The following is an 11,716-nucleotide window of genomic DNA, read 5'->3' as shown; positions in this document are numbered from 1 at the left end:
CTGCAGTCTTTTCAGGGTCACAGAGGGCCATCAGAGTGTCATTCATGTCAGGAGAGCTGATAGTGTGTCTTTAATGGCAATGAGCCAATTTTTAGTAATTTCTAAGAAGCCTGTCTTCTGAAAATATTTCCTGTACTTTTGCTTCCCTGTGTCTCCTTATGATAAACCCCTATCACCTGACATAACCAGAGGTATTCATTTTTTTAAAAAATGGAACTAGAGTTGAGGCATAGCATTATGTTTCAGGTATACAACACAGTGATTCACAATTTTTAAGATATATTCCATTTTTAGTTGTTATAAAATATTGACTATATTCCTGCTGTTTTACAATGTATCCTTGTGGATTATTTTTTATATATAGTAGTTTGTACCTCTTAGTCCCCTATCCCTCTCTTTCTCTCCCTCCTTCCCTCTCTCTACAGGTAACTACCAGTTTGTTCTCTATATCTGTAAGCCTGTTCTTTTTTTGTTGTTCTTTATTAACTAGTTTGTTGTACTTTTTTTAGAGTCCACATATAGGTGATATCATATAGCATTTCTTTTTTTCTGTCTGACTTGTTTCACTTAGCATAATACTCTCCGGGTCTATCCATGTTGCTGAAGTGGCAAAACTTTTTTCTTTATGGCCGAGTAGTATTCCACTGTATGTATATACCACACCACCTTTGTCTATTCACATTTAGGTTGTTTCCATTTTTTGGCAATTGTAATTAATGCTTCTGTGAATTTTGGTGTACATCTAAAGGTGTTCCTTGAAACTATTTATTCAATAAAGCAACTAACAAATAGTTTTGGGCTAGATACTTGCCAAGGTAAAGAAAAGAGGAAGCCAACTGAGAATGGATGACTGCCACTGTTTCTCTGTATTGTGATCCAAAAACTGCTTCTTTTTCTCACTGTCTTAGAAACTCTAGCTTTTCTGTTTGGGGTGTACTGAGTACTCTGAAGTTTTGGTGATTAAAATGTGGAGTAGAAAGTTGAAGCTTGGACATGGCTAATACCAGGGAGGTCCTATGGCTTCTACAGATAAGTGAAAGGGTAGAAAGGATCTTAGATCTTGTCAGTGATAGAATATTTGCCTTTTAGGGATGTATTTGGATCCAATTAGTAGTGGCTAAGAGGCTCAAGAACACTAGCACTCCAGAAAGTGCATCTGCTGTTGTATAAAAATCTCCATGGAGATAATCAAAGCACACATAGAGGAAAAGTTCCAACCTTAAAAAAAAAGGCTAACATCTAGGATCTATATCTCAGTCTGTAAAAGTCACAGGTTCTTAAGTTACAGTGTTAACTTTAAGTGGTCTTACAGGGATACACAGTAACAAGATTGAAGAAATAATAATTCTGTATCCATTCTTAGAACAATTTGCATAGCCATATGTTGCATTAAGTAGTAGTGTTTGTGTGATTGGCATTAACAACCTGTTCTTCATGATCTAGGGCCAGAATGTAACTTGATCTAGGGCCAGAATGTAACTTAAACCTTCTCACATCTGATACTAACAATGTGTTCTGGGTATAGTTAAATATTAGGTACTGGTCATGATTTGTTACTCCCTTTCTCCTTTTGTATTCCTTATACTTCCTGCTTCCTATCTTAATTTTCCTGCCTTTTTGTAAAGCTAAGTGGGGGAGGGAAGCACAGCTTGAGCATTGAGAAGGGAGTTATTGTTGAACACCTATCATTACTACTTAACCTGTGCTATTTTGTCTGAAATAGCAGTTCTTAACAGCACTCCCAGAAATGACTGTGATTGATAGATGAGGCAATGGTAGCTCAGAACAAAAATAAACTACTCAAATCATGTAGTCCAAAGAGATATCTTTTATCTTATGTTTGTCAAACTCCCAGCTCATGCTCTTTCCTTTATACAAGTGGTTCTTAATCTTACTGGACCCAAAGTTCCCCTGTAATAACAAATATTTTGCGGCATCACTTTTACTTATCCTGAAATAAATATTTAAACAATAACATCTACCTATGTATATAAAACTTTAAGAATTAATATATTCCTTAACAGTAATACTAGAAACAAATATGGATTTCAATGCAAATACTTGGGAAAACTATCTTAGAAGACATAATGAAGCAGTCAGTTGCTTGTATCTATACTTAATAGCTAATCAGTTTAGTTCAGTTCAGTCGCTCAGTCGTGTCCGATTCTTTGTGACCTCATGAATCGCAGCATGCCAGGCCTCCCTGTCCATCACCAACTCCTGGAGTTCACTCAGACTCACGTCCATTGAGTCAGTGATGCCATCCAGCCATCTCATCCTCTGTCGTCCCCTTCTCCTCCTGCCCCCAATCCCTCCCAGCATCAGAATCTTTTCTGATGAGTCAACTCTTTGCATTAGGTGGCCAAAGTACTGGAGTTTCAGCTTTAGCATCATTCCTTCCAAAGAATGAACTAGTTGGATCTCCTTGCAGTCCGAGGGACTCTCAGGAGTCTTCTCCAACACCACAGTTCAAAAGCATCAATTCTTCGGCGCTCAGCCTTCTTCACAGTCCAACTCTCACATCCATACATGACCACAGGAAAAACCATAGCCTTGACTAGAAGGACCTTTGTGGCCAAAGTAATGTCTCTGCTTTTCAATATGCTGTCTAGGTTGATCATAACTTTCCTTCCAAGGAGTAAGCATCTTTTAATTTCATGGCTGCAGTCACCATCTGCAGTGATTAATTTAAAAAGAATAGAACAATAGAAATAAGACAGGAATATTTTGATTCTATGTTATCTTTTGCTCTCTTAAATATTTGTAGATATTCGTAGAACTATTTAACAATAATAGGAGCAGCTGATATGTTTTATGTTAAATTCAAATAACATGGACACAGTGACTTGACTTTCTGAGATGAACAACTCTTGATAAGGTTCTATGCAAATAAGAAAGTCTTTCTTTGGTTTATGTGGTAATTGCAGTCCAGGAAAACTCATAACAAAGCCTACTTTATCTGTAACACAGAGGATCTAGGTTTTAATCATTATGTATATATTCTCTTCCCGACATGAATCTCTAAGTAGGGCATTTGAAAATCATGCAGGGGACTTCCCTGGTGGTCCAGTAGCTAAGACTCTGTACTCCCAATGCAGGGGGCCCAGGTTCAATCCCTGGTCAGGGAACTAGATCCTGCATGCAACTAAGACTCAGCACAGCCAAAAAGAAAAAAAAAAGAGAGAGAAAATCATGCAGAATGCCAAACAGCTCTTCACTGAGCTGAACCTCTCTGAGATTAGACTTCATGCAGTATCCTTACCTCATCCTCTACCTCTCCCAGTGCCAGTGGTGTCACATCATCATTGTAACAACCAAAAAAGCTCCCACAACATTTCAAATAGTTTTCCAGTATCACCTCACCCACCCACTGGCAACATTGCTTTATGCCAGTTTGCTGGAGGTTGAGCACTTGCTCTGTGCTGTGAAGCTAGGCAGTAAAGGAGGGGGCAGTGGGCAAAATGGGAAAGCAACAGGAAGGGAGAAACAGTAGAAAGGCCTCCTGTTTTACGTTTTTAGTTTTAGGATCAGTCTTATCGGACTGTAATTATACGGAGTGAAACATGGATAGTTAAATTTGTGAGATTCCAAGCTTTTGCAATAGCTCAAAGCTACGTATCTGCTGTGGCTATTTCACAGGCTTGTAGGATCCTGTGATAGATAGTCAGGGTGGCATGACAGCAATGCTTTAGGTCAGTCTAATGAGGAGGTGGTTTCTGGGTAGGATGGTGTACCCTGAGTTTGGTGCCTAGAGATGCCACCGGGGAGCTTCAATTTTCTCACCTGGAAAATTGAGTAATGCAATCGAACCTGGAAAATATACAAATAATGCCTGCCTTATAGGAGTGTTGTTAGAACTGAATGAAATAGCATATTAGGTATCTAGAACAATGATTCAATAAATGTTAGTTCTTATTCCTTCTTTTCCTCAAAAAAGATGCTTTTTCGGCAATTTTTTGACTAATCTTTTGTAATTTTTTCCTTTTAATTTTTCTATTCTAGACCTGTACAGTTTCATTCTCCTACTTTTTGCCTAATCCCAGAAAGTGTGGAAAGCAAATTTAAAAGTTTGTCTCTATACATGATCCTCAAACTAAGCTATCTCAGTATGGAATTCTATGTTACAGCAACTAACGTGGACTCTTGTGAGAAGGGCTTCTTCAATAAAGCTTAGTGTAAACCTAATAAACTATTTCAGTCAACAAAAATCTTAGTTAAACTTGAAATATTAAATATATTAATTTATTCAGAATTATTTTGCATTGCATTATCGATGCTTATTTCTCTTGAGCCAAAAAATAACTCTGTAGGAATACCCATATTTCTTTTTGTCATATCTCTAGATATACCTGTGACAGAATTTTCCTCAGCATGGAATTCTGAATTATTCTACTCTCTTTTGCCACAGAATACTTAGAGCTCATTTTCAACTCTCCCCACGTTTGTTAAGACTCATAGAATCTTAATTGTGCTTCAATCATGGACACTGACTTCCAAGAAGCTTCTGGGTAAGATTACTTAGGTGCTAAAGGATAGAGGAAGAACTCTACCATTACTTTACTTCAACATGCAAATCACATGTTTTTCCTTTTATCTCATGTTGTCTGGTCTTATCATCCTGAAAAGGAAGCGTGCTTATTTGATCAGCTTAATAGAAGAAGTATTATAAATAGATGGCTAGGGAACTTATATTTCCTACCCAGACACTTCACAGAGTGAAAAGGAAGGTATTAATAATTACTCTGGGACAACAGGGGTAAACTAGGACTCAGAGTCCCTCTAATTATAGAAAAGGAAAAAAAAAAGGTGACGTGAGAAAGTTTATTGTACATTTGCTAATTAAGCACCCACAAGTCAAGCCGGTTTCCCGGGCAGTAAGGAAGGTTTTGAATGGTAGGGATTTAGGGACGCTGTGGGGAGAGGAGGGTGTAGGGATAAAAATAGAAGCAGGTAGTGAAGGTACAGTGTCAGCACTAAGCTTGAAGCCAGGAGACTCTGGTACTGCCTGTCCTGGCTCTGGCCTGCTGACACATTCTTGGGAGTTGAGGACGGAACCCTGCAGCAGCCTGCCAGCTTCTTCGGGAAGTTTCCTGGCCCTGCGGGGTCCTCCTCCCCTCTTCTCTAACTCCTCCCTCTACCCCAGTCCCAGGAGTCCACGGGCAGGAAGGGCAGGAATGTTGGCCAGCAGAGGGTGGGAAGAAGCTGCTTCGTGATGGGGCGGGGTGGGAGCGGGTCATAAACAACTCTGGAGCAAAGGTGAGAGGCTCTAGCTGGGGTTGTGACTAAGTGTCTCCAATGCTATGACAGGATTCTATTCCTGGCAGCTCCTCTCCATGTCTTCCCAGTCTCTCTTCTTGGCGCTGTCTACCCGTGGGGTGGGAGGTGGCTCAAAATTGAGCAACCCAAGCCTAGAAGAATTTTTACACACTCTCCCTTGCATCTCACCGGCCCTACCCATGGGTGAGGTTTTCTGTGCATCTCAGGCCTTCTAATGAATAAGGGTCTAAGGTGGTCAATAAGTTGCCTCCACTCCCTCACCCAGCCCCTAGTCACCTCTCATCGAGGGAACCCCATAGTACATTTTCCTTTGTCTCCTCTTGCCCTGTCACTCTGCAGTATATTTTTCTAATGTCTTTCAGGTGTCCTAGTTTAGAATAAAAATCAATTGCAATTTTTCTCTCTTCTCAAGATGTTTACAGTTTCTTGCATGGCCCATTTTCTTCATAAAGCGCTCATCTCTTTCCGTCAGGATCATATCCTCTCACCACTCTGTTTTGACCCCTGGTGGCTCCCCATGCTTGCTTCCCAGTTTTCCATGATTCATTTGGATGGGTTTTTTGCTTTGTTTTTGTTTGGCCATGCTGCAGGGCTTGTGGTCTTTTAGTCCCCTGACCAGCAATTGAACCCGGGCCCTCAGCAGTGAACATACAAAGTCCTAACCACTGGACTGCCAGGGAATTAATTCCCTTGGGTGGTTTTGAAATATCACATACCTCACAGATATTTCATTGTAAGTGTTACAAGTCTGCTTCCTGGTTGATATGAATGATGTAATACATGAGCATTTTGCCAAACAAATTTCAAAATTTTGTTCAAGGACCTGTTGGGGATCAAATAGCTATTTTTTTTTTTAATTCATATTTGTATATTTAGTAAACTGGAAAGTTTAGTCATAGGTCTCTTTACTAATAATTATAATTTAATATCTCACAAACTGCTACATTCTTGGATGTAAAACATCTCGTTATAGTTTTTCCTTCCCATTTGAGGTTCTCTTGCATCTTAAGTGTCAAACAAGAGGAAGCTTTTAAGAGGATAAGTGGTTTAGAAACCTGGAAAATTTGAGACAGCACCTGACATAGGGAATATTGGTGATTTATGATGTCTTTCAAATTGGCACGTAACCTTGCAGCATTATTATACTAGGCTAAAGCTCAGATATCTCCTCTGACCTGAAGCATATTGTGGAAGAGGATAGATATATATAGCTATCCATGTTTGATTTATCTTACTCGTTGCTTTAGTGTCTATGTAATATCCACAAAGGCAAGACTAAAACTTATTGCTATTCTTTTAACCTTTTCATATGTTTCAAGAATTGGTTTGAGATTATCAAGGACTTTCTTTGATAACATAGTTGCTTTGATTAGATTTCATTAACAAAGTAAAATGTTTGTTTGGTTACTCTGGGAAGTCATTTCATAGATTAAAACATGTGACTTGATTTTCCTTTTTTGCGGGGTAGGGAATAAAATTATTTTTGTCACATTATTTTGTCCATTAAAAAAAAATGGGGAAAAACATTGGTTGTACCAGGGAAAGAACAGTACAAAGGATGAATCACCTTTTATTTAAGAAGCCACTGCTGACCCAGGACAGCTAATTTAGAAGTGAATCATTTATAGAAAGTTCTACATAGTTCTAGGCAGGGCTTTGTACAATATCCTTATGAAGGTCTAAAATAGAGCATACAGTATCAGGTTTCTAAATATCTGTCTTGTTGCCAATTTTATATCTTTGAGAAACTGAAACTTTTTTCTAGATGACTGTAGCCATTGTCAAGGTGAAGGCAAAGATATCATATTTATAAAATGATATATATTAAAAAAACCAAATCTTTAGAAATTTATTACATGTGTTATACTGAGAAAATAACAGATCTTAAATATCCATTTAATTCCATTCATTTCTTTAGGTTATGGTCAGTTTTAAAATAAACTGGAAGAAATAATTTAAAATGACATATTAAGTCAAACAATGTATTAATAGTAAAAAAAATTATTTGTCTGTGTTGGGTCCTAAGACCCATTCTGTAGCATGCAGAATCTTTGGTTGCGGCCTGCAGAACCTATCAGTTTCCTGATCAACAATTGAACCTGGGCCCTCTGCACTGGAAGAGTGGAGTCTTAGCCACTGGACCACCAGGGAATTCCCTGTATTAGTATTTTGATATTAATCAAATTATTAGGTGGTTAATAACAATATTTTGATTGATATTTTATTTTTTAATACATTTGATTCTTAAAATCCAATTACAAAAGCTCCTTTTTGTAAGCTACCTTAACTCATTTTTTTTTTTAATTAAAAAACATATTTATTTATTTGGCTGTATGAAGTCTTAGTTGCAGCATGTAGGATCTAGTTCCATGACCAGGGATCTAACCCCAAGCCCCCTGCACTGGGAGCATGGAGTTTTAGCCACTGGACCATCAGGTTAGTTCCTTAACTCTTTTAAAGAAGTGGGTGGTTTATTAAATAAACGGTATATTTGGCTCCATGTAGAGCAAAAACTTTGTAGTCTCTGCCTTTTAGGAGTTTTAGGTTTAAAGCTGAATTTATATTTACATCACAGCTATGGTATCATGGCTTAGAAAAAGCACAAAAGTCTGAATTCCAGTTTTGACTCTGTCATTCACTAGCTATGTGACTTTAGACAAATCATATAAGGGGTGTTGAGCTTTTTTTTTTTTTCCTTCTGCATAGGGTGTAGTGATGCCTGCACTTATGACCTGATGCTCTGAGCTAATGGATTAGCTGAGCTAATGCTTTAGGAAGTGATCAGTAACTTGGATCTCTCTGTGCAGATATTAGGTATGAGAGAGGCAATATTGTAGGGGAAAGAGCTTAGGGTTGGATAACCAGGGCTGAAGTTACATGTGCACCAAATACTACTTAATCACAAACTGTTTTTATCTCTCTAAATATTTATGTTCTCATCTGTAAAATATTTATGTTCTTCATCTGTTCTCATCTCTTTAAATATTTACATTCTCACATCCTATGTTCTCATGAGATAAAAATCTCATATCATTCTATGCCTCTCACATAGAATTGTCATAGGATGAAATGAGGTAGTATGTGGAAATGCCTGGTACACATAAGTGATCAATTAGTGTTTCTGAGATGTTAATTTTTATTTACTTTGTTCTTCCAGACCTCTATCTTCCCAGTTCTTTCACTTTTACAGTGGTCTACTAGAGCTGGGAGCCAGTCTCCAAACTGTGTAGAGCTGAGAGGGATGGGCAGGTGTCCCAGTCATGAATGTCATTGAAGAATTGTTTGAGTTCTAGAAGTTCCTTGGTACAACACATCTACCAAATATTTTGGGGAATCACGTAGAATAAGACACTCAGTTTTTGGAAATAGTTTTGAGTAATATAATTCTGTCACTGACGTGGCTATAGTTTCTTTTGTTCAAGCACTCAGGATAAGTGGGTTATCTTTTTTATTCAATAATTATGCTTAGTTTCAAGTTGTTTTTAATTCCTGCTATTTTAAAGGCAATTGACTAGATGGAAATACAGTCTTTTTTCTCTTTTTGGGAAAAAGTCTGTGAGGTTTAGATAATAGCCTAAATAATTCTATCTGAGAACAGCCCAGAAGAACCTTAGTCATTAACAAAGAAAACATAATCCAAGTGGTTTTCTTGTGTACAAAGATGGTGGTATTAACTCCGGATGAAAGTATGGTTAATTACTAGGTTTAGTATTATTATGTACTTTCTCGTCTTTATTTTCTGTAATGACATTGGCTGATATTTCTATAATGCTTATTTTAGAAAAATATAAAGAGTTATCAAGGTTCTTGGTAGATTGAGGTGTCGGAAAGTAGTTGTATTAAAGTATTTGGTAACACTGTTATTTTAGATAATCACAGGAGGTAACTGTTTTAGTTGCTTATGTTTAAAATCACATTCCCAAATACTGAAACGCGAGCCATATAAGCCCATAATTTCTTCCAGAGATTTTGGAACATGTGGAATCTTGGGCCAACTCAGTTCCTGTTTAAGGAAGGCATTAAACAAAAAGTTGGAAATGGACTTCCTGGAGTTTTAAAAATGAATCTGATGTGTTTCTGGAGAGATTTGTGATCTGTGGGCCAGAATATCTTTTGAAACACTAATGGCAAATGATTAATTTAAATGTATTCACAAGGCATACTTATGGAATATATAATGGCACCACCAGAGAAAAAGTAATATTATTTTATATTAATGGCTCTATACAGTAGTTCAGACTCTTATCATCCTAGCCATATTGAGTTTCTAGGGTGAATAATCATAACCATGTGATAAGAACTGAAAAATAGGAATTGAAATATAAAAGCATGGTAAAAAAAATGGTCATAAGTTACACTCAACAAAAAAAGTTGAAGGATACTGTAATTTATGGGAGAAAATGAAGTCCATCCTGGTTATGACATTAAAAAGGAGCAAATCTAATTTTCAGGAAAAATAATGCAGTTTAAGAAGCTGTCAAATGTAGGTGTAAATATTATTCAAGGAGCACCTGTATTCCAGGGATAATACTAATAATAACCTTTAGAAGCACTTTTATGTATACTCTCTTACTGAGTTTTAGTAATAGCTGTGTGATGTAGACCAAGCTTTCCTAATGCCAGGATGTCCATGAAGACCAAGAAGGTCAAATGACTGAACTCGTGAGAGAACAGAATTGGGACTAGATGTGGGTCTTTTACCCCTTAACCCACTGTTTCCTTCTTTTGTTTACTGCTATTTTTTTCTTTCTTTTTCATAACCACTCCAAGTATAACATAGCTCCTTTCTAGATATCTGTTTTGCTGATATTGGAGTAAGGGAAGGCTTTACTTTGTGCCTGAAATTTTTGAGAGGATATGAAATTATAGGGGAGGAATGCATAACACTTCAATGCCTAGCATTTCATTGCATAACACTTCAATTCATAACAATTACATAACACTTCTATGTATTAAAGGAAACACAATTCACCATAGACCTCAGAGTTGCCTTTTTTTTTTTTTTTCAGGCTAAAATGAGATAGGTAGAAAGAACTTTTAAACTGTGAATTATAAGGAGATCCTGTAGGCTAGTGGTTAGGATTCTGTGCTTTCAGTGCCTTGGCCCAGGTTCAGTCCCTGGTTGGGAAACTGAGGTCCTACAAGTGGTGTGGTGAGGCCAAAAACAAAACAAAAAAGCCCCCTGTGAATTATGAAGACACAAAAAATACCCCCAATTAAAATAAATAAATTTATATTAAAAAAATAATTCTGTCAGTTAGAAATCTGTTAGCCTGGAATTGGTTGGTGAAATTATTGGCTTCTGGGATAGGACTGTATATCAGATAGGATTTTTTCAGCTACAAGTAGCACAGAGCTAGTTAAACTGCCTAAGACAACTTGTTTTACTTACAAGAGATATTGTGGCTGCCAGAGCTGGTTATCAGAGCAACTCACCAATGTCAAGGACCTAGGTTCATTCCAAATCTTTGCCTTTCTTGGTGTTGATCTCTTCCTCAGTTAGTAGTAAGGTGGTGGTGGAAGTTCCTAGATCACATACAGGTAAGGGTACCTACAGGGGCAGAGGGGATGGTTGTCTTACTGTGTTTGCTTCTTAGGAATGAAAAGATACTTCTCTGAAGCTTCCTGGACTTGCTCCCATGTCCTGTTGGCCAGGATTGGGCCACATGCTTACTCCTGTCACTGCTTTACTAGTTTGAGCCTTATGTCTGTAACGGAGGAGGTGAATTTTCCTCCAAAGCACATAGAAGGTGTAAAAGTGAAGTCACTCAGTCATGTCCAACTCTGTAACCCATGGACTGCAACTCACCAGGCTCCTCTGTCCATGGGATTTTCCAGGCAAGGATACTGGAGTGCTTTGCCATTTCCTTCTCCATTTCCTTCCCCTTGACCCAGGGGTCAAACCCGGGTCTCCTGCACTGCAGGCGGATTCTTTACTGACTGAGCTACCAGGGAGGCACTTCATACCTGTTATCTGAATATTACGTTAGGAGGGGAAGCGGGTAACAGCTTCCAGTGCCCATTACTGAATGTCTTCAGGTGAGACGGGATCTAGAGGCTCTACCCTTCTGCATGTGTCGGCTTTATCCCCAGGGTCAGTCTTCTAATGTTGAAGTGACAGCTGCAGTTAGTCACATCAGAGCGGGAGAGATACCTTTCTAGGAGCTTCTGTGGAGAAGAAGATTCCTTCCCCAGAAATCTTTAACAAATCCTTTCTTGTATCTTTTAAAAATAATTTTATTTGTTTGGCTGCCCTGAGTCTTAGTTTCGACATATGGGATCTTCTATCTTTAGTTGCAGCATGTGAGATCTAGTTCTGTGACCAGGGATCAAACCCGGGCAGCCTGCCTTGGTAGTATAGAGTCTTAGCTACTGGACCACCAGGAAAGTCCCTCTTCTTTGTATCTTACTGGTCTAAGTTGGATTATGAATTAGTCAT

The 11,716-nt window shown here is 38.1% G+C and overlaps 1 protein-coding gene and 1 non-coding gene across 3 annotated transcripts in view; both read left to right on the top strand.

Moving 5' to 3' along the window:
* The window catches only part of GIPC2 (GIPC PDZ domain containing family, member 2), a 104,419-nt gene that overhangs the window by 11,518 nt on the left and 81,185 nt on the right, over nucleotides 1-11,716 (top strand). The gene's annotated exons all lie outside the window — the stretch shown is intronic.
* TRNAG-CCC lies at nucleotides 3,056-3,128 on the top strand. Its single transcript has one exon. It is a non-coding gene; the product is annotated as a tRNA-Gly (tRNA).

Source organism: Bison bison, unplaced genomic scaffold, assembly GCF_000754665.1.
Source record: "Bison bison bison isolate TAMUID 2011002044 unplaced genomic scaffold, Bison_UMD1.0 scf7180017864382, whole genome shotgun sequence".
In the NCBI taxonomy this organism is placed as follows: domain Eukaryota; kingdom Metazoa; phylum Chordata; class Mammalia; order Artiodactyla; family Bovidae; genus Bison; species Bison bison.
This window is presented reverse-complemented; position numbering and strand designations above follow the sequence as displayed.